This window comes from Ursus maritimus, unplaced genomic scaffold (genome assembly GCF_017311325.1).
Source record: "Ursus maritimus isolate PB19 unplaced genomic scaffold, ASM1731132v1 scaffold_14, whole genome shotgun sequence".
Taxonomy (NCBI): domain Eukaryota; kingdom Metazoa; phylum Chordata; class Mammalia; order Carnivora; family Ursidae; genus Ursus; species Ursus maritimus.
Window position 1 is genome coordinate 33,199,874 of NW_024423786.1, and position 26,121 is coordinate 33,225,994.

Genomic DNA, 26,121 nt, shown 5'->3' on the forward strand with positions numbered 1-26,121 from the left:
ATACAAGTGGGTTTTTCACAGCATGTGAATCAGCTTGTGACAATTCTGTAGGGCTTTTTCCTTTAATTCTGTGAAACAAAAGAGAACTAGCCATGACCTTGATCTGCAGAAGTAAGGAGAAAGGGGCTGAGTCCTGTGGCTTTCTGCTGCTACATTTAAGAAAATAGCAATTTCGGTCTTGTGTGTGTGTGTGTGTGTGTGTGTGTGTGTGTGTGTGACCTTCAAAGGGGACATTGGCATGTAGGAGGTCAGGTGACTTGCCAGGCTGTGCCTTTTGGGCTCCAGTCACTGGTGGTCAGTGTGATGGGCCCAGAGGTTCCATTCTTTCAGGTCTCCAATATCTCTGGGCTCTGATTCACTCGAAGAAACTACAAGAGGAAGAATCAGGTGAACTCTTACTTAGATTCTCCCTCCCGTGAGATACAGCACTTCATATATGAAGACAGCAGTGAATAATGGAATAGGATTAGAACCTGCAGGGGCCACAGTGCACTTGGAGGCCCTCAGCCTGGGGGAGGCCCAGGAGGAAGCTTCTTGTTTCTACACTAGGGCATTTTTGTTGCATGTGACCCACACCACTGCTTTGTGGGGGCTTTCCCTGCCCAAGGAGGAGCCCTAACGGAAGGCTTAGGGTTGGGAAATGTTGGGGGGAGCAGAGTAAGTCAGATGGTGTAGGGAGACTCCTAGGACTTCAGGGCTGACTGTGTGCTCCCAGGGTCTGTGACCTGGGACTGTGTGCTCTGAGGGTTGGGTGACAGTGGGCGCAGTGGCCGAGTCGACGAGGCTGGACTCCACTTGGAACCTTTGAAGGTCTGTGCCCCCAACGTGTGCTGTGACCCAATTAGCCTAACAATAATGAATCATTGCTAAGAAACAGATTTTATAGATAAATGATAGACTGATGTTGATATTTATATAATATATCAAGAGGATAAGATCTGAAGTGACTTGAAGACAGGTTTATCTCTGGGGATAGCTTTGGGTAATTTTAATTTTCTTCTTTTTGCTTGTCTGGATCTTATACCTTTTCTGCAGAAATCATGTGTTACTTATACACTAAAAGAAAAGAAACCCATAACATAGGTTTTTGTTTGTTTTTTTTAAGAAGAGAGAGTATTGAGGGCACCTGGGTGGCTTGGTTGGTTAAATGTCCGACTCTTGGTTTCGGCTCAGGTCATGATCTCGGGGTCGTGAGATCGAGCCTCACATTGGCTCCACGCTCAGTGCACACAGTCTGCTTAAGATTCTGTCTCTCTCTCTCCCTCTGCCCCTCACTCCACTCACATGCTCTGTCTCTCTCTCAAATGGATAAACTGATCTTTAAAAGAGAGAGAGAGAAAAGAAAAGAGAGTGTTGGAGGAAGACTGAGAAGGGAAACCCTGTAGAAGATTCTCGAAATAGTCCAGGTGAGGACTGATAAGGGCTCAGAGGAGGACAGGAGAGGAGAGGATTTTCAAGTGGAATCCATAGTGCATGGAAACAGGCAGGGGGAGGGAGGGCCATAGTAAAGACTCAGCCTCGTGTCAGTAACTAGAGCAGAGATCGGCGGAGGAGGAAGAGGAGAGGGGAGCCCAGCAGCCATGAAGGAACTGGGGACATGAGAGACATAGCACCCTCTCCAGCACACAGCTAGGGCTCTCCAGTGGAATCCGAGGGCATCTCCCCACTGAAAGGCAGCCTGGTGAACAAGCCAATAGGTGAACCTGGGAGCCAGACCACCTGGCTTTGGGTCTTCACACCATCACTTACTAATGTAGGACCTTAAAACAAGTTACAAGACCTCTCTTGTGCCTTGGTTTCCCCATTTGTAAATGGGGCTAATGGTAATATCTGCCTCATAAGGTTGTTATGGGATTAAATAAGTTAGTATTTGTCAGGTGGTCACCACAGTGCGTGGCATCTGTAAGCTCTATATAATGATTGATAAATAGACATGAGACTGGAGTTTGAGCCTTGAGGGCCTGGAATGTGTGTGTAACCGGCCTGTCCTCAAGCACCTCCGTAGTGCTAGGCAGGTAGACTGTTAGCAGTCTGCCTGGGGTTGTCAAGTAAATACACATGGCAGTTAGGTTTTAAATAATTTTTTTGACTGTACCGTGGGTTTGTTTCCTCTGCCTGGGGGAGGAAAAATCAACTCATTTCAAGTTCTAAATAACCAAGTTTACAAAGAAATGTCGGTAACACCCCGATTTCATCAGACTGCCTGTATTTTCAAAAATTCCAGGAGCTGCAGTGCCTTGTACCTACATATGATGGATGATGTGGGAAAGCATCAATTAAACAAATAGGGCTTAAAAACATTGTTGATAAGTGTCTGGGAGTGCATTACTGTGGGGGGGGAGGCACTGCTTGAAGCTCGGAAAATGCACAAAGCAACTTTATTTTGGATCTTGAGCCAAAATCAGTAAAATCTAAAGCACGGGACTGCCTTTTGGAAGGCACGCTTCCAAAAGGCCCTTTCAGCTGTCAGGTCCGGCCGGAGTGTGAAGGCAGCCCTCTGGAGGGGGAAGCCGGCGAAGATGCAGGCGCGGTATTTTTAGAAGGCATTGTTCTCTGAATTCTAGAAACAGCCAACCTAGACGAAAATGTGTTTTTAGACACATTCTTCCACTCTTTGTGCTACTTTAAGATTGGTATCTAGAAATAGAAAACAAAGTGTGTTTTCTTTGTCTGGTAATTAAATTTCTTGTTGTTTCACCCAGAGGTGGGGAGGGACCACCTATTTTGGGTTACTAGAGTTGATAAAACATCATCTTTAAGGCGCAACAGGCTATGGACATCATGGGAGGGAAGTGATATCGGTGTGAGAGTTTTCTGGCTGAGGTCATGGTACATGAATAATGAAAGCAGCTAGCATTTCTAGGGCTGTTATGGTGTGACTTAACATGTATATATATTCTCCTTTCATCCTTTCAACAACCCTGAGAAGTTGCTACTGTTACTGTCCCCACTTTACAAACGAAAAAAATGAGACCGAAAGAGGTTAAGGACAGTTGATCAAGGCCATAGCGCTCCATTACTGTTGGATGAATCTGGGCATTAACACTAAGCCACATTGTATGTATCTATGGAAAAAACTCCTCAAGTGTGTGCTATTTTTATTTTAAATAAACCAGAGTTCTGGCTTCTCATGCAAACTTGTAAAGATGAATTATGTAAGTTTCTGGTGGAAAAAAAAAACTTTCTGATTCTGTAGGTACAGGATACTTAGGTGCTATTTTGTAAGCCCCCGTGAACATACAGAAGGACATTGCATCACAATAGGCTGGCGCTCACATCTGCAGGAGGTGAATGAGGCTTGATTCACTGCAATTAAGATAAAAATACAGTTCTTTTAGTGGTTTTACTAAATAAAGATCTGGATACCTACTGATAATAATTAGTATGCAGTTCAGCCTTTTTAAAAAGTCACATGCACATCAAGTGTATTAAGACGTCTTACTGGGAGAGGTGAATGGAGACTGTGTGTATGTGGGAGTGTGTTCTCTGCCCTCCCGCAGGTAACTTTGTTGCCTGATAACAATAATACACTACCTTTTGTTGAGCTCTACATTTTTTTCACAAATAATACCAGGTCCTTTGCATATATTTCATTATCACTTAAGTCTCACAAAAGCCCTCCAAGAAAAGGGGGTATCGCAGCCATTGTATGCTTGAGAAAACTGAGGCTCTGAAGAGTTAAGTGAACTGCCCAAAGTCACAGAGCTACCAAATGACATGGCTCTGAATTAACTCCCCAACTATTTTATTTTTGTTTACTGCAGAAATTCTCAAGCCCCAGGTCCTGGTTTACCAAGCTCCAACAGTCATCCATAGTTTACCGTTTTTCTTTTACCTATGCCCCCATCCATATACTCTTTATTTCTTTATTTTGGCATCTTAAGGCAAATCTCAAACATCATATCATTTAATCTGTAAATAAAACCTAAAGGTAGTTTCAATGTCACAACGTTAGCAGGTTTTGCTTTAAGCTACTTCCTCTGCTCTCGGCTTGCTTTGCTCTACAATGAACTTTTCTCTAGTTCATGGTACTTAGTGTGGTTGTGAAGTCCCTGTCTCTGTGATCGCTTCCTGTGCCTCATAAACTCCAAGGGGACAGTGGCCCGAGCCATTCTCCCCAACTCCCACCCCACCCCCACGCTCTGCACTCAGTCGGTGGGGCCAGAGCTCTTAAAGACTTCTCAACTTTTTAAAAAATCAGGAGTTCACAATTTTCAAGCAATCCTAGGGCAACAGAAAGTCTTTGAAGGACGAGGTGACAAAAGGCTCCTTCTGAGCCCCAAGCTCACTGCTTCTACCTTGAAAGCATCTTACATGGAAACACAGTTGGCCAATAACCGCCTGAAGGTACGAAATGAGGCTGAATTCTGGTTTGAGTTTGTAAGTTGGATTCTCAGAATGTGCCTTAATTTAAGTAGGGTTGAATTGCAGAAGAAACTGCTTTCGTGCAATAAATTCTGGGGAGTTGGGAAGACCAGTTCCCCCCCAAATTGAAATTCTTCTGGTGAATCTTTCTGTCTTTGGTTTTTGACTTGGTGGGAATAGTGAAAGATTGGAATGTGGAATCAGGAAACCTGTGTTCTCCTCCTCCGCTCTGCCTTTAATTCACTGTGTGACCTTAGGCAAGTCACTTAAGCTCTCTGAGCCTCTGTTTCTTAACCCATCCATTCTTTAAATACAAATGAGTGCCTACTATGGGCTAGGCACTGAGCATCAAATAAGGTGGTGTATTTGAAAATAATTTGTAAATAAATAATTTGTAAATAATTATTCGTGTCTTCCTTGTGACAGTGCAAGTGCCTTTGGAAGGGACGCTTTGAATAGTCATCTGTCCTTATGAATGATTCTTAGCTTCTTAGCGCTTCGACGGGGAGGAGAAAGAGACAGGATATGGGCTCGCTATAGATACGTTTGATCAAAGACTGGATGGGGGGAGGGTTGACCGAATGGGGAAAAGGTCGTAAAGTTAGTGCACAAGCAAGCTCTGCTATAAAACAGCGCTGTGTAGTTTCCGGCGCACAGAAGAGCATTCAAAGCAGCAAAACCAGCAAATCAAACAGCATCCACGGAGGCTGAGCCCATTCACAGCAATTTCTTTACGTGTCCCTTTTGAATCAACAATAGCTGGGCCTGGAAGTTCTCTGGTCATTTTTGCCCTCTCTTGCTAACTCCGGTTAACTGTTGCTAAACAGGCTACACGCTTTCAGTTTCAACACATCTCCGGAAGCCCTGAGACCATTACAAGGTCTCTTCTTTCAACTCCTATTTCCTGCAGCTCCATGTTTCTAATCTCTACGTTTCTGCACAGTTTATGTTGGTGTCCTCAGGCTCCCTTGAGGTATGAAGTGGAGTAAAACATACCAAATGAAAGGTATAAACAAAAGTCCCTTAGATTGCAGTGAAGAAGGAATTATGGACCCAAGCGGGAATTTTAGACTACTAAACAGATGGTGTGTTTATATTGTTAGATGCTAAACGTTACTATATAATGGGCAGATTATTGGCCTGGGAAAGCCTGGGCTCCTTGTCACAAGTGCAAGGTGCCAGAACCAACGCCACTGAGATGACACAGAGATCCTTAGAACAGTGGAGTGTGATGCTGCATTTTTATCTCAGCATCCTAGTGGCAACCTGAGGCAGCTGCTGCCTGGCAAACCCTGTGCTCGGCACTGGGGAAGTGAAAATGAATGAGATACAGTCTTTGCCGTTGAGAAATCACAACTTCAGTGCGGTGGGATATGCTTTCTACCACATGCCTTTATTCATTTCTTTATTCACTCAACAAACCTGGACTTGGAGCCTTGCTAAGGAGTTTGGTTTTAATTCTCCAGGCAGGGATGGTTTTGGAAGAATATGATCTGATTGGAATGGTCTTTCCAGAAGGTCAAGGACAGAGTAGGTCTGTGAAGTTGGGGCCTGGCAGCTGGTAAATCAATTAGGAAGTCAGGGAAATCTCCCAGGGAGATCATCTGCTCCTGAAGTTCTATTATATGTTAAAATGTATGTTGTTCTCTTTCACTGTGAACAAAAAAGGAAAAATTGATGAACAAAAACCCCCACAAAATATAGCACCTGCTTTTGGAATAAGGCTCATTTCAAGTATCATCAAACAGACCCAATACTGCTATAGATTTTTGCTGTCTCATTACTGCTGAGACCAGGCTTTATATGATTTCTCCTCTTGGTTCGGATGCAGACACGGAAGCAAATGTGATGTATTAGTTATCTATAACAATATCACCACAAATTGAGCCCCTTATAACAACATAAATTTATCATCTTACAGTTTTTGTGGATCAGGAGTTCGGCATGGCTTAGCTGGGTCCTCTAATTCCATGGCTGGAATCAAGGTGTCAGCCAGGGCTGTGGTCTCATCTGAGTTTTGACTAGGGAAGATCTTTTCCTAACAAATCACATGGTTGGGGTTCCTGGGTGGCTCAGTCAGTTAAGCATCTGCCTTCGGCCCAGGTTGTGATCCTGGGGTCCTGAGATCGAGTCCCACATCGGGCTTCTTGCTCAGCGGAAAGCCTGCTTCTCCCTCTGCCTGCCACTCCCTCTGCTTGTGCTCCTTCTCTCTCTCCAACAAAGAAATAAAATCTTAAAAAAAAAACAAAACACAAAAACCTCACATGGTTGTTGGCAGCATTCAGTTCCTTGTGGCTATAGAACTGAAGACTTCACAAGGGCATGAACACAAGAAGAAGGCAGGAATCACAGAAGCCACCCAAGAGGCTGTCTGCCATATGTGATGTTCAGGGACTTGGTAGAGGTGATAGAGGAGGTGACAAGGTAAAGAGACCAGAGCCTACAGAGCTCCCAGGCAACATTGCTGTTGCCAGAAAACCACCTTCTGTTTTCCTCTTACTCCATGTCATATTGGGAAATTGATCCAGAGTCCCGAGTCCTTCAGGCTGATGATTTTAGCCCTACTACATGATTGAGGCAAAACCTGTTTCATTATCTGTTGGCTGGAATCCTGGTGGCAGCATCCATTTGTATTGCTTTTATTTTCCTATTTCTTTTTTGTTTTGCTTTATTTCATTAAATATTATCCTCTTTGCCTGAAAGACTTTGCTCCTTTTAGTTGTTTTAAATTTTAATTTGTTTAGCTCAATTAATTTGAATAATAGTCATTTGAAGGCAATTAACAAGGGCAGGCAAGCTTCCCGACAATATACTTAGAAGGTTTCAGGTAGCAATTTCAAGCATTCTGTTTATTAACTTATTGATAAATCATTTTAAAAAGAAGCTCAATGGCTCTTAGAAAATCCTGGCTCCATGATGGATCTATCTGCCTTGAGCATATCTCTATCTCAATTTCCCTGCCTGTAAATTCACAGGGTGCAATATCCATGTTAACAAGATGTTCCAAAGGGAACTAATAAGTTTTTAACATAAACTAGAAATCTTACGCAATAGAAATTGATTTGCATTCTGCACTGTTGAGCAGAACTGTGCCATGAAGCTTAAAATAATTGTCATGCATTAAGTGTTTACCATGTGTCAGTTTCTCTGCTTGCTGTTTTCATTTCCTTTTCTTACACAGTCTTGACAGTGACCTTGAAAGGCAAATAGTAATATCTTCATTTTGTAGGTGATGAGTCTGAGATTCAGAAACATTGTTTAACAGGTCTAAGGCCACATAGCTGTGAATTGGGATCCTGCCTGACTCCATAGCCTGTTAACATGTCGTTGCACCAGGATTTATGAAACTAAGGTCGATCCCTCACTCAGATTGTGACCCATTTCTTATTTTTACTGAAGTCTGGGGCAGTTTTCTAGAACCCAGAAAGGACAGAACTGAAAGGGGAGTTTCTTGTGTGTCATTGCTCTCTAAGAAAAAGTGCTCTGGAAAAGCCAAAGTTGAATTGCATGATATTTTCACCTTTTAAAATATATATCCATACTATGGAATACAATACAGCAATTTAAAAAAAAAAAGGAAAAGAAAGAGAAAAAGTGACGTAAGCCTAAGATGAAAAGATTGTCAAGATATAATGTTAGATTTCAAGAAGCAAGTTGCTAAATAAATAAATAAGAAGAATAAAAAGCAAGTTGCAGAAATTTGAGTATGATGCCGTTTGTGTGCTAAACTAAATCACATAAAAAGCAATTATTTAGGTGGAAGAGAGACGGATTTGTAAACCGCAGAGGGAGGTTCTGCCTAACTGAGACCGCTGCTGAGCAGAGACGCTGGATGAAGCCACCGTCACCATGTCTGACCAGGAGGCAAAACCTTCAGCTGAGAGCTTGGGGGATAAGAAGGCAGGAGAATACATTAAACTCAAAGTCATTGGGCAGGATATCAGTGAAATTCACTTCAAAGTGAAATGACAACACAGCTCAAGAAACTCAAAGAATCCCTCTCAAAGACAGGGCCTTCCAATGAATTCACCCAGGTTTCTCTGCGGAGGTCAGAGAATCACTGATAATCACACTCCAAAAGAACTGGGAATGGAAGAAGAACACGTGGTTGAAGTTTTGCAGGAATAAATGGGGTCATTCAACAATTTAGATACTCTTTTTATTTTTTTTTTCTTTACCCTCAATCCTCTTTTATTTTTAAAAAAAAGTTCTCGGGGCAACCTCGGTGGCACAGCCAGTTAAGCGTCCAACTCTTGGTTTAGGCTCAGGTCTGATCTCAGGGTTGTGAGATCGAGCCCCATGTCAGGTGTAGACCCTGCTTAGGATTCTCTCTGTCTCCCTCTCCCTCTGCTCCACCCCACTCCCCACACTCTCTCTCTCTCTCTCTCTCTTTCTCTCTCTCAAATAAATAAATAAATAAAATCATTCTTTTGTAATGTGGTGTTCAAAATGGAATTGAAAACTGGCACCCCCTCTCTCTAAAACAAATGGTAATTTGAATTCTAGTACCCATTATCCATTATCACTTGTTTTTGTTGTGCTGATTTTTGGTGATGAAACCTCAGCCCCCTTGGGGCACCTGGGTGGCTCAGTGGGTTGAGTGTCTGACTCGATTTCAGCTCAGGTCATGATCTCAGCGTTGGGAGATCAAGCTCCATATCGGGTACAGAGCCTGCTTGGGATTCTCTCTCTCCCTTTCCATCTGTCGCTCCCCATGCACTCTCTCTCTCTCTCTAAAAAAAAAAAAAAAAAAAAAGCCTCAGTCCCCTTCATATTGCCCTCTCCTTTTTAAAAATTACATGTGTGCACAGAGAGGCCACCATTTCCAGGATTTTGCGTTTTCAGGCTTGTGATAAATAAGATCTACCAGTGGGAGTGATTGCTTCACTCCTGGACTATGACTTTCAGTGGGAGATGAAAGTTTTTCAGAGAACTGAACTGTGAAAAAATGGCCTTTCCTTAACTTGAAGCTACTTTTAAAATTTGTGCGTCTGGACCAAAAGAAGAGAACTATCAGGCCGAAGTCGAGATGACAGAGATGGTGAGAATAATGACTAACTCCAAAGATGGCTTCACTGAAGAGAAAGCATTTTAAGATAAAAGAAAAGTCTTGTCAGAAGAGCCAAGAAAAGTTGTAATTTTCATTAACAGTTAATGAAGTTATTAATGCAGAAGTGTATTCAACAGAACACTGCTCTTTTTTATTTCATTTGTACTTTTTAGCCTAGGATATGGGTTTCAAATGGACATTGTACCAGTTTCATTAAAATAAACAAAATATTTGTAGAAACCCTAAAAAAGCAATTATTTATTTTTCAAAGATACACAAATGTATTGAAAGTAACTGGAAAGGATTTCACCATAACTTCATTAAAATGATACCCTCTGAGGATGGGGTCTGGTATTGGCTCCAGTGGCCATCTGGGACAGCTCTAGTTTAATCTTTAGCAGTTTATGTTTTTACAAGGAGGAAGTATTCATGTGTTACATGTGCAATTAGAAGTTACTTTAAAAATACATATATATATATATATATATTGTACTTTAAAAATACATATATATATATTGTACTTTAAAAATACATACATATATATATATATATATATATATATATATATATTGGGTGCCTGGGTGGCACAGTCATTAAGCGTCTTGCCTTCGGCTCAGGGCGTGATCCCAGCGTTCTGGGATCGAGCCCCACATCAGGCTCCTCCGCTAGGAGCCTGCTTCTTCCTCTCCCACTCCCCCTGCTTGTGTTCCTTCTCTCGCTGGCTGTCTCTGTCAAATAAATAAAATAAAATCTTTAAAAAAAATACACATATATAACACAAAGTCAGGCTACCTCTTAGAGAGCCACAGCCAAAAGTTACAGAGTCACTTCAACAATAAAGAGAAAGGATAAACTAAAAATACCATGTCACCAAGAGGACTTTTCCCCCCAGATGTTTCTCAGTCAGCTGGAGCTTTGATGTCTGGCCTTTGTTTGAACAGGGTGCTTGATCAAGAGTCAGCTATGGCCACCCTAGAGAGAGTTCTGTGATGAGCCATGTTGGGGAGACAGGGATGAGTGGGCAGGTCTGTTTCCTTCTAGATGTCTCTGCTCTCAATCACTTCATCTTATGTTGGGTAATCTCCCAGGACCAGATGAATGTGTGTGTTAGGGGTGGGGGGAGGTGAGGGGGTTAGTTGATGGAGAAGAGAAGGGTAAGAAAAGAAACTCTTCTTTGAAGGTAAAAGCATTGGATTCTGGGCATCTGCAAGGAATCACTTAATGTCTGGGCTGATTAAGTCAGCTGGGTGCCAGTCTAATGAGACTGGTATGGAGTCCATCCTTTGGTGGGCCAGATCACTTGATTCCTTAGAAGAAATGGCATGAGAATTCTTGACTATTTTTCTAGCTCTTGCAAAGTATGTAACTGATGCTAAATTAGCCAGATCCTTGGCAGTAAGATCCAAGTTAGATCTGCTAGTTGAATCATTTTTTTCTAATCTACATTAAAATAAACACATATGTAACTATTAAACCAAAAATGTATGTATCCATGTGCATCTTAAAATCTCACATGCCTGGTTGGCTCAGTTGTTTCAGTGTCTGATTCAGTCTCAGCTCAGGTCTTGATCTCGGGGTTGTGAGTTCAAACCCTGCATTGGGCTTCACGCCCAGTGTGGCACCTACTTAAAAAAAATAAATAAATAAAAATCTCACGTTCTAATCATGGTACATGGGCCATGTTTAGGGAAACATTGTCAGAAGTGGGATGAGCTTTGGGGAGGATCTGGGTTCAAATATTGCCTCCCCAACAAACTTAATAACCTGAGGACTTAACCTTCTTAGTCTTGAATTTCCTCACTTCCAGGTAGGCTTATTAGTGGTTCCTACCTTGTAGGGCAATTGTAAGGATTATCTGAGCTAATGTCTATAAAACATAATGTGTAGTGCTTACAAATTATTAGCCAAAAAGAAAAAGAAAAGAAAAAGGTCTTTGCAAATAGTAAACAAATGCTGAGATCTTGATTAAATATAACATCTGTAATAGATGTTGTCATTCTTTGGTGATGGTTCAGTGCTCAATTTCTTGTTTTGGAAATTTGTATGTGTGTATGGAGGGGGGGCTCTTCCCCTAAACGGTTCCCTTTTGATCCTTTTTAAATTAACATTTTGGCTATAATGCATGGAATTACCTATTTCAAATCAATCTGATGGCTGAAAAAGGCAGAATCAAAGTGATTACATAGCTATTCTGAAATGCACAGAATCATACCCAAGAATTTTTCTAATTAAATGGTCTTTGTGGGGGTGAAGTCTCTAGTAGGAAACTATGTAACTAAAGCCTTAGAAACATCTCATCAGGTTGTGGGTGCCTGTGTTTAAATTTTGTATCACATACATCTGCTCTGGCTCTAGTGCTTGCTAGTTAACTTTGTACTTTTAGAAAAGTGAAGTTTCCTCCGCTACTTGGCTTTTAAGTGACTGCCTTGATGGACAAAGTGGGAGAGTGGGAGCCAGGAAGAGTTGATGGCAGCTAATTGGGTAAGTTGTGCCTCAGTGGAGGCCATCGAAGATCTCACATAACGGAACAAAGGAGTGTGGTGCGGCTGAGAAGGTGATCTGGTTCCGGAAGCCTGCGCATTAGGACCCTCCCAAGTTCTCCTTGTCGCTTCTTTAGAGCCTCTGCCTGATGAGCTAGTGGGGGTGACTGAGCTTTCCCTACTGCTGCTACCGTAGGCAAAGACTCAAGCCAGGTCCATCTTTCTCAGTCTTGCAATTGAGATACCAAGTGCTGTAACTAGGATCTTAATTTGCCATTTTGTTTTACCCTGAACTTGATTAGTTCAGATGAGGAACTGGAGGTACTCATGTATTGGAGGTGAAGAAAAGGGTTTTCAGCAGTTTTGCAGCCTGAAGTGCTAATTTGAGCATTCTTCGTATCACGTAGATACATTCTGGGGCTGAAGGGTTTCTTTGGCATTGTGTAACTGTGTGCATGTTAATAACAGGAACCTTTCCGTTGCATCTCACTGTTTTTGAAAATCTTTCCTATCTCCGTAAATCTTCCTCCCCATGAACTTTGATAAAGCAACATCCCAGAAATTCTTAAAAAAAGAAAACATTTTAGTCTTTATCTGATGAAATGAGCGAAAGAATAATTTTTTTAAAATTTTGAATAGATCGTATTAGTTTTATAATATATCAGCAAGTGAGTTTCCAATGTACTCCTGGCTGCAGTTTTTGCCTTTTAAGATAGGATTTGTCTTCTCAGTTTTAAAATTAGGTGCAGTAAAGAAAATCCAGGGAACATGAGTCAGGGCAGAGCTGGGCTTCCATCCTGGTGTCTCAGACTTTTATTGACGCTTATGAAGCTTTCTGTACTAAGTCCCTCTGCAAATGCACACGTCTAATCTCATGTGAAAAACAAATGTATAAACAGTGAACAGGGGATGTGTGTTGTAATGGAGATGCTTTAAAAGGAGATATTTGATGGGAGCATAGTTGGAGCCTCAACCTTCTAATCTGTAAAATGTGCAAACTGGATGACATCTCTGCTCCTTTCCAACTTTCAAACTACGAGCCTGTGGGAACACAGACCATGTCTTGTCCTAGAACATTTGTTTTGCATGATCACTGAGTAGTAAATACACCATCAGACACGGTAAATATTTATGGCCCCCTGAAGCGGAGTGTTTTTTCCTGTTGCTGACCATTGTTGGCCGGCTCAAAGCACAGCATAGGTTTTTCATTAGAATGTAGTGGAGAAAGTCTCCATTGCTCCTTTGCAGAATGTCTGGGATGATCTTAAAAAGTAGCCTCTATGCCTCAAAGTGCTAAAAATATTTACCTAACAACAAGGTGGGCTGCTGGAGCTGCATCTCATTCCGCATTTCCTCTTAGCAACTTGAGGGAGAACGTAGAGGATGACATACTGCCAAGATGAGATAATGCCTGGGATGTGGTGGTTGAGGTCATCCCCATGGGGCTTCCTGTCAGATGAAGCTCTTCCCGTCCTGAGAGCACTGGGATCCTGTGGCGTTCTACCACTTTCTTTTCCAGACTTTGCAAACCTGAGGACCAGGATCACTTTCTTAATACTCTGTTATGGGAAATCACTCCTTTTCCCAGAGTGGTGAATGGGTAAACGTGATGTTTTGCTGTGAGCTATCAGATTCTAAAGGAAGATAGCCATCTAGGGTGAAAGGGCCTGTGCAGTAGTGCATCGATGCACGCAGGTCCAATCAGTAAAACCTTAGTTTCCAGACCCCTTGAGATTTGGGGAGAGGGTGCAGGGGGTAGAAAATACATTTAAATAACCAAGCCCTTATTCCTTGTGTTGTTGCTGTATATTTTGAGTAAACTTTGATTTTGGAATAGTTTTAGATTTACGGAAAAGTTGCAAATCTGGTAGAGTTCCTGTACGCCCTTCCCTCACCTTCCCCTAATGTTAATATTTTGTATAACTACATTTGTCAAAATCAAGAAAGTCCTATTGATACAGTATTCCTAATGAAACCATGATCTATTTGGATTTTACCACACATTTTCCTTTAAAAATCCAAATTAAAAAAAAAAAAACACTAAGTCATACACATACACCTATACACGCACCAATATATAAATAGATATAAAATCCTACTTTTAAAATATAGGTATGCAAGGACACACATTTATCTCATTATATGATAGGTACCGTGTTCTCCTGTCTATTGAGACAGATTTTACAAACTACCATTTGCCACTGTGGGATGAGCATCAGTCACTAGCCTTTGCTATATTGCATTGGCCTCTTAATGCTTTAGGGCTGGTTGGCTCCGGGAATCAGTGCTTTTTTGAGTCCTCAGGTCCGCTTGCCATGGTTTTTCTAGACCTTCTCACATTACCAAGCAGCCAGCTGCTACTCTTCTCTGCCGTCAGCATTTTTTTTTTGTCTGTGGCAGACCTTCTCACATCTACACTTCAGCTGCTAACTGTTAGTTCAGATTTCATAACCATGCAGTAGGGCTTCTCAGAATTATGGAAGGAAGACTACCTATAAATGAGGTTCCTGGGCCATATCAGGATGTGAATTTTATGACTTTTTTTTTTAAAGATTTTATTTATTTATTTGACAGAGAGAGAGACAGAGAGGGAACACAAGCAGGGGGAGTGGGAGAGGAAGAAGCAGGCCTCCTGCTGAGTGGGGAGCCTGAAGACCTGGGATCACACCCTGGGCAGAAGGCGGATGCTTAATGACTGAGCCACCTAGGCGCCCCTGACTTTTTTTTTTAAGCCTTTTTACTACCTTATTTTCCAGTTTTTGACCAGATTTTGATAAATAACAATGCAAAGGTTAGTGATAATTTAAGTAATAGAATCCAGATTTTAATAGCTAAAAATATGGGAATGAATATCTGTCTTATGAGAGATTTTTAGCAAAAGAAGCTCACCCTAGTATTATGTTCTTCCAGTGTATTTAAATTGTCATTTTAACTGTGTAAACATTAGCCTATGTGAGATTTTAAATTATTTTCCCCCATGGTGTTGTTTTACAGGCTTTATAATAATATTTGTGTGTTGTAGAAAAATTGGGAAATAAAGACAAGTTTATTTTCTACATCATTATTTTGAAAGGCGACACAATATTCCATTTTATGGCTATATTTAGCACATGTAGAATAACATTTAAGTTGTTTCCATTTTTTAAGATATAAATAGTCCTGCGATAAGTAGTCTTTGCAGCTACAGTTTTGCACACATTCAAAAGGCTGTCTTCCCAGGAGTGAAATTATTAAGCAAGAATGTACACTTCGATGCATCTTGATGGCAATTCCCACATTTAGCAGAGTGTTAGAAATATGAGCTTTTCTACCTGCTGAAGGAAACTATAGCCTGAGGTTCTAGAGTAGAGTTGTTTGCGTTGCTTTTTGCACAGGAGCAAAGGAAACAGCCCCGCCTGGACCATTCTGGTAGTGTGTTCACACTGGGGGGATTTCAGACAGATAGAACTAAGCCTTTTCAGGTGACTTACTGACTCCTGGGAGGAAACTGTTTGTCAAGACCTGTTGCAATTTGTTGTGACCTCATCTGTTGGGGGTGATGGCCTTGGAACCTAGGGTTTACGAGGGGCAAGCTCCCCCCCACCCCCCACCCCGCAGCATTTCCTTGCCCTACAGCTTCAAGCAGCTTCATGCCTTAGCCTCTTTAATGAATAGTCATCCTCTTCGATTCCCATTGGTAGGGACCATCCTCATGTTTTCTGTCGGGCGGACTGTTAGGCAAAACTTCTTGGCAAGTTTTCTAGCCAATTAAAAGTGGAAGACTAATTCCATTAAGCGGTCAATTCCTGTTAGCTCAGCTGGTGGGATTGTGGTGCTAATGCTGGACCAGGAGGCAAGGGTTTGATCCCCCAGGACCCTCTTCTCTGGGTGTAGTAGCATAGTAAGAGGCTATACTCTTCTCTCAGTATAGTAGCAGAGTAAGAAAATGGATTCGTTGCTTGCTTCCTCTCCTTCCTTTTAAATAAAGTCTCTTGATTAGATAGTCTAATTAAGACTGATGTGATAGGCATCAGCATTCTTTTTTTATTATTGTTATTTGTATTTCAAAATGTTTTTAATTTTTAATTTTTAAGTATTTATTTATTTATTTTACGGACATATCATTGATACACCATATCACATTAGTTCCAGGTGTACAAAATAGTGATTCAGCAAGTGTATACATTATGCTATGCCCGCCCGAAGTGTAGCTACCATCTGTCACCATACAAAACTATTACATAGCATTGACTATATTCCCCTATGCTGTACCTTTATCCCTGTGACTTGTTCATTCTATAACTGGAAGCCTGTATCTCTCAGTTCCCTTCACCACGTCATCACTGTTCTTTTTAATCAACAATTTAGTGCCATTCTTTTTCAAAAGCTCAAAATAAATTTTCTGAACATTCTGATTCTGATCCTGACTCTTCACTTTCTTTAGGAAATCATTTGTTTATCAAATAAATCATACTTTCTGCAGACCCTGCATCTCTGAAAGCACGAGTTCATGCGGAATATTTGGAGGATGGGCCATCAGGGAGAGAGTGAAATAAAAACGATGTAATTTAGACTAATCGTTGGTCTTGTCTCATCGGGTTGTCTTTCATAAGTATCTTCAGAACCAGTGTGGATCATTCAGAATAGGACGAAATAAGAAACAAAAGTTCCAGGTGAGCAGGGTATAGGTTGAAATCCCGTTTGCCTCTCCAGGCACAAGATTTTGTCGGGCCCACGTAGGGACTCTGGGTGAGTGAGTGAATGAATCACTAAATGAATGTGTGACACAGTTCATGAGAGTAATCCCGTGGTGGGATTTAGAATGTTTCAGAACTCTCTCTTAATTAAAAATGTCAACTGTCTCCTCACCACCCCCCAAATAGTAATAGATTGAAGGTAGTGTAACATTTCTGCATGCAAAAAAGTATGAAGGAATCCTAAAAAAAATCCCATCCTAAAGAAGTCTTCTTTCCTTAAAGGGAATAGTAGATGGCCTTTATTCCTTTAGAAGCTCTTCATCAACTATTGATCAAAAACAAGCATCTGGTTTTCAATCTATTTCTTCCTAAAATTGCTAACTGTATGCAGTCACGAGGAGTTGACTTTTAAGCGTGGGGGATTGGAAGATGGGGGGTGGGGGTTGGAGGCAAGGAAAAGTAGTAAAATGGCTTACACTAATCAGATGCAAACATGATACCTTTGAGGGAATTTTTGCTGCAGAAACTCTCACACTAAACACCAGCAGTTTTCCTAAGAGAAGTGATTTTTCTCTCTTTGGGGAAATTGAGGAAACCCAGGGTTAAGTCGTTCCTTCTCCGTATGAGAAATCTTTCTCGCACAGGAAGTCCCTGTGGAGGTGCATGATTCAGCCTCTTTACTCTCTTTTTCCTGGAGGTCAAGAGTGAACTGAGGGGGTGACTCAGCCACAGGGCACTATATCAGGCCCTATTTTAGCCATCCGGCCTGGGCTCTCTGGACCTTACAGGTCCTCTTCTGTCTGTGCGAAAAGCGGGGAGAGGGGTGTGTGTTTAAGCCTTTCTGCTAAAGGCTCAGTAGTTCTTTCAAGGGAGCAATATGGTCTTTCTATGCGCTTAGGCCTTTGGAAGTGGAAATAGCAATTAATTAAACAATGAATTACATTTTACTCTGAATTAATGCTTTTATTTATGAATTAATGCTTTTATTTACTATTTAGCATTGTCTTATAATGGTTTCATTTCAATGCATGCAAGATGGGCATGCATCTGTTTTGAGAAAGCCTAATATTAAAATCATAAATGCAGAACTATTGATAACTTAGGGAATTTATATTCAAAATACTTTTAGTTAAGGATTCACTACTGTTAGTCTTTAAGGAAAAAGCACCCTAATGCACTTATTTTACAAATTTTATTTCTTTATTATACTAGTATTACATGGGTGTTGTGGAAAATTACAAAATAAAGACAAACTTAAAGAAAGATGATTTTGTCATGATCGTACTACCCAGAGTCACTCTCCATATTTTGGCATACAGCTCTCCTGAATGTGTAATTACGTGCACACGCAAACAGGGGGACATGATGTGCAGATGGTGTTTTGTGGCTTCCTTGTTCTTACACATGAACATTGTTCTTGTTCATACATATCTGTACCTTATTATTCTTATTAATATCTATATAATACCAAATTGTTCAACTGGGACCTAACTTTATTTAATTAATCCACTATTCTTGGACATATTAGCCTGCTTCCAGTTTTTCTTACTTATAAACTCAACTTTTTGTGATAATGATAGCCCAGTGCTGTGTGGAGCATTTTCCCATGTAACATCTCCCTTTTTATTTAATTCAGGTAAACTTCATATAACATAAAATTAGCTATTTTAAAGCCTATATGGGCACCTGGATGGCTCAGTTGGTAGAGCTTGTGGCTCTTACCTCAGGGTCATGAGTTCAAGCCCCATATTGGGTGTAGAAATCATTTAAAAACTCAAATAAAATGTGGTTTCTGTAACTCCGGAGAGCGATTTTGCAGTAATAATAAGTGAGACTGGGAATCTGCGTTTCTGATAAGTTCCCTGGGTGGTTTGGATGTGTAGCCAGTTCGCGGGCACACTCTAAAAAAATAAATTAAGTGTACAATTCTGTGGCATTTAATACACTCACAATGTTAGTGAAACCCTTGCTTCTATCTAGTTCCAAAACATTTTCCTCGCTCTAAAGAGAAACCCCATACCTGTTAAGCAGTCACTTCCTCTCACCCTCTCCCCAGCCCATAGGAATCAAGCATTGATCTACTTTCTATCTGTGGGTTTGCCTATAAGTGGAATTACACAACTTAGGACTTTTTGTGTAACATCTGTTTTAACCCTCACAAACCCTGTGGGGTAAGACCCAGGGAGGTTGAGCGTCTTGCCAGGGATTCCAGTCCTTCAGGACGAGGACTTGAACACTGCTCTCTCTGGTCCTGAGGCCCCATCCTGTGCCACTGTCCCAGGCTCTCACCCTCTGGTCCATAGACTCTGTAGTATAAAGTGCTCCCTCCTTTCGTCGCCTGTTGACTTTAGCATCACAATTAGGTGATTGGTCCTTTTCCTCTGCTTCTCAGTTGTAAAATGGGAAAGCTTAATACAGTGGTTCTCCCATTTTAACATCAGTCAGCACCCCACTGAGGCCTTGCAGAGCTTCTGACTCAGGTCTGGAAGGAGGTCTAAGAATCTGCTTTCCTAACAAGTTCCCGGGTGATGCTTATGCTGCTGCTCCCAGGACCACATCCTGGAAGCCACTGGTCTGACAGATACGAGGCAGAAGAATCACTTCATTAGACTACCTCCCGGTCAGAATGCTTGTGATGGCCTGAAGAACATTGAATATTTAGAAAAATTGAACAGCTATCCAGCTTGGCCAATGTGCAGGTGCGAATTACACGGGAGGCTGAGGAGTCTCCTGAAGTGTGATCCAAACTTGCATTTGCATTTCCAAATGTATGTTTAAAAAGAACCTGAACATCTGGTGAGGTTGTAAATGTGCATATCCTGTGATCTTGCTTTATACATGTTTGAGCTTCGGAGAACCAATCTCAGGAATGCAGAAGGAAGTGTGTCAGGGAAATGAAAGGCAATGGTTTTTGTAACAGGGGAAAAAAAAAAAAAGAAAAGAAAAGAAAACGAAGAAAAGCAAACTATCCATAAATAAGAGAACAGATAAAATACAGTGTAAGGGATGCTAGATACAGTTAAGCTTTTAACTAGATCTATATAAAACAACATGAGGGAGCTCAAAAACAATACTAAGTAGGGAAAATATTTAGATTTACACTCACAAACTAATGCTACCCAATATTTTGGGTGCCTGGAATATATACACTGGTAAAAAGTGATAAATTGTCTTCAAAGAAGGTATACAAATAGCCAATAGGCACATGAAAAAGTGCTCAGTATCAGTTGTCATTAGGGAAATGCAAATCAAAACCACAATCATATACTACTACATGCCTACTAGGATGGCTATCATAAAAAAGGAAAAAAATTGAAAATACAGGTGTTGGGAAGGATGTGGAAAAATGGAACCCTCATGCACTGGTGGTGGGAATGTAAAATGGTACAGTCACTGTAAGTGGCAGTTCCCCAGAAAGTTAAATACAGACCTAACATAGGACTCAGTAATTTCACTCTTAGGTATATACCCCAAAGAATTGAAAACGTGGACTCAAATACTTGTACACAAATGTTCATAGCAGCTTTATTCGTAATAGCCAAAAACTGTAAACAACTCAAATTTCCATCAAGTGATGAATGGACAGAGAAAATGTGATGTATCCAAACAATGGACTATTATTCAACCAGGAAAAGGAGTGTATCCTGATACATGCTCCAACATAGATGAACCTCAGAAACACTATGCTAAGTCCAAAAAGCCAGATACAGGAAGAAGATGACATAAACCATGATCTCATTTATATGAAATGACCAGCACAGGCAAATCCATAAAGACAGAAGCTTAGTGGTTGCCAGGGACTGGGAGGAGAGGAGATTTGGGGCTTTTTTGGGGGTGGATGTTAGAAATTTTCTGGAATTATATTGTGGTGGTTGCATAATATTGTTAATATACTAATCTGAGTATACTAATCTGAGTACTAACACTGAGTTGTATATTTTAAATGAGTTAAAATAATGAATTTTATCTCAGTAAAAAAAAATTTGTATTGATAAGTGGACTGGCAAGATAGACAACCTAACCCGTAACAGTAGTTGCCACTGGAGTGGCTAGAGGTGGGATATGGGACTGAGGTGGTAGGAAAAGGAGATGTTAGGTATGTTAGTAGTGTTTTGTTTCTTTTGCATATAAAGAGAAAATACTGGAAGCAACTTTAACAAAGCATTGAGCTCTTAATTCTGGATGATGGGAATGTCAGCATTTACTATATATTGCCTATAGCATTTGCTATGATTTTTTGAATTTCTAAAAAATATATGTATATTTACATATATTTCTTATAAATATATAAATATACCAGATGCAAAATACCCCGAGCACGCGAGCTCAGCCTGAGGAGAGCTGCCTTCTTGTCCATCTCAAACCTCTGCCCTCCTCCTAAGATCCCACTGGATCCTGGCCCTCTAGTTGGTAAACTCTTTCCATACGGCCTCCACTGGCCCTTCTTGACCAAAAGCATCATTACACCTCCTGATTTAGGAGAAATGTCAAGGTTCTTGATTCCCCAGTGACTCATCAGCAGATATTTACCGTCCTGACTCCTCCCTGAGCCTGGACAAAAATCCTCTTTCCTGTTGGAGAATCCCCTGCCACCAGGCTCACCCAAAGATTAAGTTAGATCCAGAAAAAACCAGAAGAGTATCCATTCTGTTCCTATGGATATGATGATGGCTAATATGGAACTATAGAGAAGACCTAGACTTTTCCTAAAACACACTCTGTTCTGGGAAGAGATCGTCATGTCTATTTACCAGGCCTTATAGTAAGTGAAAATGAGAAAACAAAACAAACTGAATGATAGATGAAACTGCAGACTTCTTTCCAAGCAGTCTAATGCAGGTATCATCGAACTGCAGCTAGATCTGGCCTACTCTCTGTTTTAAAGATTGATTGATTGATTGATTGATTGATTGATTTGAGAGACAGGGAGAGAGAGCACACCTGTGTGCCCACATGTGCGAGTGCATACATGTGGCTGAGTGTGGAGGGAGGGGCAGAGGGAGAGAATCTTCAGACTCCTGTCTGAGCACAAGCCCAATATGGGGCTCAATCTCATGACCCTGAGACCCAACCAAAACTAAGAGTCAATCACTTAACCAACTGAGCCACCCAGGTGCCCTTGGCCTTCTGTCTGTTTTTATAAATAAAGTTTTATTGAAACACAACCACATTTTTACTTATTGTCTGTGTTTTTGTACTGCATCAACAGAATGGAGTAGCTACATCATGGCCCACAGAGCCTAAAATAATTATTATCTGCCCTTTACAGGAAAGTTTGCCAGCTCCTGGTCTAGTGGTTAGAAACATGGGCTCTTAACTCCAAATACTCTTAGAAGGTAGTTAAGAGACAAGATCTTTCCATCTTCTTATCTTAAAGTGAGGATGACACTGAAATGCAGAGAAATGGGGTGAAGAGTCAGGGTCTCAGAGCCAATTATTGCCTGAGGGTTAAGAGTGTGGGTTCTGGAATTAACTGCCACTTACTGGATTTATGGCCTTGGGTGTGTCACTGGAGGTTACAAAGCCTCGTTTCTTAAACAGTGTTCTTGAGAAGAGTAAGTGAGATAGCTCAGTTATTTCATCAGTAAATGTTTATTGGGCTCCATTCAGTGCCAAGCACTGTTTGAGGTGCTAATGATACAGCAGCAAATGTGAAGGACAGAGTTGTAACCTAGATGGTCTATAACAGTAAATTGGTCTTGCAGTGATTGGGCAGGGGGACAGGGTGAGAGATGGGGGTTAGAGATCTATTACAGCTAAGAGTTCAGGGAGGCCCCTCTGAGGAGGGGTCTTTTCAGCTGATGCCTCAATGACAAAAAAGAGACGGTCCGGCAAAAGATTTGGGGGCAGAGGAAACAGCCAGTACAAACATCCTGGCTAGCAATGAGGCTGCTTGGTCAGGAAGGAAAGGAGGCTGTGCTACAGCCTTGTGGGTGAGGAGGAGAGAAGCGAGAGGATGAGGTCTGACAGGTCAGCAGGCCCAGATCCCATGGGGCCTCATCAGTTGGGGCAAAGAACTGGGATTTCAGTGTTAAGTGCAGTGGAAACCACTAGAGGGTGAGTGCTATAATCTAAGTATTCAGGTGATCCTTCTGGTAGCTGTAATGTGATGGGATTCTATAGACAAGGTTTGCAGCAGAGAAAGCAGTTAGCAGGCTACTGCAAGGTCCAGGTGAGAGAGGAAGACAACTTGGGCTGCAACTGTGGCAGGCAAGGTGGAGAGAAGAAGATGGATGCAGTGAAACTAATGGAACTTGCTGGAAGATCAGACTTCATGTGATAATGTATGGGAAATGTTTAGCATGGGGCCAGGGACAGTGGATCATCATCCATCACTGTCATTAGCACCACCCCCACCTCCTCCTCCACCATCACCACCACCGTTATCATCTTGAGGAACGGTGTAGCGTTATGGTTAAGAGTATAGACTCAAGCCGCCATTGCTTGGGTTCAAGCCCCAGCTATGCCACTTAGAAACTCTGTGACGGTGGGCAAATTACACATCCTCTCTGTGTTTCAGTTACCTTCCCTGTAAAATGGGGGGATCATAGTACCTTTCTTCTGGGACATTGTAGAGTACCATAATGTACTTAGCAGATAATAAACCCTAAACACTGTTGGTATTATTTGGAGGCTGGCAGATGATCTATTTGGTAGATTTGGTGAATATTGCTAAAATCCTTGCATTCAGATATCATCCTTAGAGGTCAAAAACAAATCCTTCTTAAAAATGTGTTTGTATACAATTCAAGTTATACATGATCACTGGGAGAGAAGACACACACATGAGAAAAGGAAAAACAGACATAATGGAGTTGGGGTGAAATGTAGATGGGGTTAACATGATTCTTACACCATTTTTAGCTTTGAAATTTCATCTAAACAGAAAGTGCCCCAGGACACCTGGGCAGCTCATTTGGTTAAGCATCTGCCGTCAGCTCAGGTCATGATCCCGGGGTCCTGGGTTCGAGTCCCACATTGGGGTCTTGGTCAGCAGGGAGCCTACTTCTCCCTCTGCCTGCAGCTCCTCCTGCTTGTGCACTCCCTCTCTCTCTCTCTCTCTGACAAATGAACAAATAAAATCTTTAAGAAAAAGAAAACAAAAACCAAACACCAAAAGACAAATCCTTCTTTATGTAACCCATTGATTGTTGACGCTGATGGGAGGGCTCTCTCCTCGACCTCTGAAATGCTGCCGTTTGAGAGAGCCAAGACAGCCCCACTGTTTGTTAGAACATTTTAGCTGCAGGCTTTTCAATCAGCATTCCAAAGATGAAAAGGCAGCAAAAATGGACTGGGATTTCCACAGAAAAGAGTGTCGGAGTTCTGTGCCTGCTCTGAAAAGCCATGTCTATGTGGGGCTTGGCAGGCTTGTCATTGAGATGGCATTACTTCTTACAGGGAGGCTGGGAAGGGCATCTCATAGACCCTCATTTCAGCTGGAGGGCCTCAGAGGTAGCAAGAACTTTCTGAGTGTTCCAGCTATGAGCTTTGAACAACCTGAGCCAAATATGGGGGCATTGTTGTCCCAGTCACATATCAGATGGGCAGGCTGCTGGAACCAGGGGACCAGCTTCTGGGAGGTGAGAAAAGCACCTGGTTTTAGACTCACCTGGAGCCTAGACGAACTGTGCCCCATAAAAGTTGTGCCCTATGAAAGGCTGTCCCAAAGACATAGATGTATGTGTTCCCCTCCACCCATAACCACAGAAGGGATCTCATCAACCTTTTTGAGCAATCAGAAGAACAATCAGTAGCAACATGTGGTAAGATCTGCTAAAACCCAGATCTTTCTCCCTCCCACTCAGAAGCAAGCTCCCACAGATGGCAAGTTTTACTTCTGGGCCAGAGTCCATTCCTTTCCCCGAGGGCTGGGATCTTTAGAACTTCGGGGGCTCCTGATATCGTTTCCTGCAACTGCTTAGTTAGACAGCTTGTTTCTTAGCTTTAAATTATAGAGAAACAGAATGGCATAGCAAAACAAACACCCAGCTTTCAAAGCCAATCAGAGCTGGAGCTAAACCTTAGTTTTATCACTTGGTATCTGCCGCCTGAAGCAAGTCACTTAACCCCTCTGAGTCTCAGTGTCTTCATCTGAAAAGGGGGAGATAGTAATAAACACAACTGTATTTGTAACACAGGATCTTACTAAGTTATATACTGTGTTGATGTTTTGTTACTTTACATGGACCTTACATCTGAGATCTCCAGGTTAGGTTATGTTCTTAATTTTATTTATTTATTTTTTATGTTGTTAATTTTAAAATCTCTACTGGAATACTAACAGCACACATTTATTGAGCTCTTACTATGTGACTGTCGCTGAGCACATTCACAACGTGTTTGATCCTTGGAATGGCACTGCAAGGTGGGTGCTATTATAATCCCCTTTTACAGATGAGAAAAATGAGGCGCACACAGGTAAACTAGCATGCCCAAGTCACAGACTAGAAAGTGGCAGAGCTGGAGTTTGAACCTCGGCCACCAAGTCCTTAACTCACTCTACTAGCCCTTAAAACATTCATGCATGGTAAGTGGCTTTGCTCCTCATGAATGTTTTCACACTAGTCAGACACACAGTCATACAGAGATGGTCATTGGTCCTTTGCTTCTTGATTTCTAGGAGGTCTCATATTATGGAGATGAGAGCTTTCTGATATGATTTGCAGATATTTTCCCCCAGTTTTCCTTTTGACTTTGCTCATGATGCCCTTGTCATTTTGTTTGCCACATAGCAGGGTTTTCTATTTTGTAATATTTTATGATAAAAAGATCTATTAATGTTTTCTTCTGGACTTTGAGTCAGATATCTTGCCCATCTTCTTCTAGCACTTTTATGTTTTCATATTTACATTTAAATCTTTGATCCATATGAAGTTTATCCTGGTGTACAAGGTAAAATACAGGTTTAAAAAAACTTGAAAACACACTTCAAAACAAATTACCCTATCCAAATGTGGTCAGAGTTTGTGTATCTGGAGTAATATCTTTTTTTTTTTTTTTTTAAGAATAAAAGTAGGCTTGTTGGTGTCACAAGTGATAAGTGGGAAATCGTTCACAATTCTAATTAAACCTCCAGCCTGGAGCTTGAGTAGGGGTTTTCCTGGGTTGTTCAAGTGCAGGTGGTGGGGGAATCTCAAGATAGGACAGTCAGACAAATGGAACTTCTGGAGGTAGCTCTGGATACTCATGAGACCTCTGACTCCTTATGCCATCAGTTTCCAAAGGCTCACCTGTGAAACATCCTTAACATTTTCCTACTTTTTTCTCTTTGGTATTGTTATAAAATGATTTGTCAGCTATCCTAGTCTTGATTTTGGCAAAAAGTGTTAACTTTATCAGTGGGTTGTCACATTTGTCTTCTGGCTTCAAGGAACTTACAATCTCATTGAGGGAAGCAAGAGTTAGATATTAAAATAATTTCTGTATAATGCACGGGAGTAAAGACCTTTTCATGTGTATTTGAATCAAAACTCTTTCAGTTGCAAGTGCCAGAAACACAACTGAAATTCCTTTAAGCAGAAAGGGAATTTATGTTGATGTAATGGAA

General features: G+C 41.4%; 1 protein-coding gene and 1 pseudogene across 6 annotated transcripts in view; both read left to right on the forward strand.

The window, feature by feature from the left end:
* ARHGEF3 (Rho guanine nucleotide exchange factor 3) overlaps window positions 1-26,121 on the forward strand; it is a 296,518-nt gene that overhangs the window by 181,384 nt on the left and 89,013 nt on the right. The window lies entirely within an intron of this gene.
* LOC121102491 lies at window positions 4,606-9,424 on the forward strand (annotated as a pseudogene).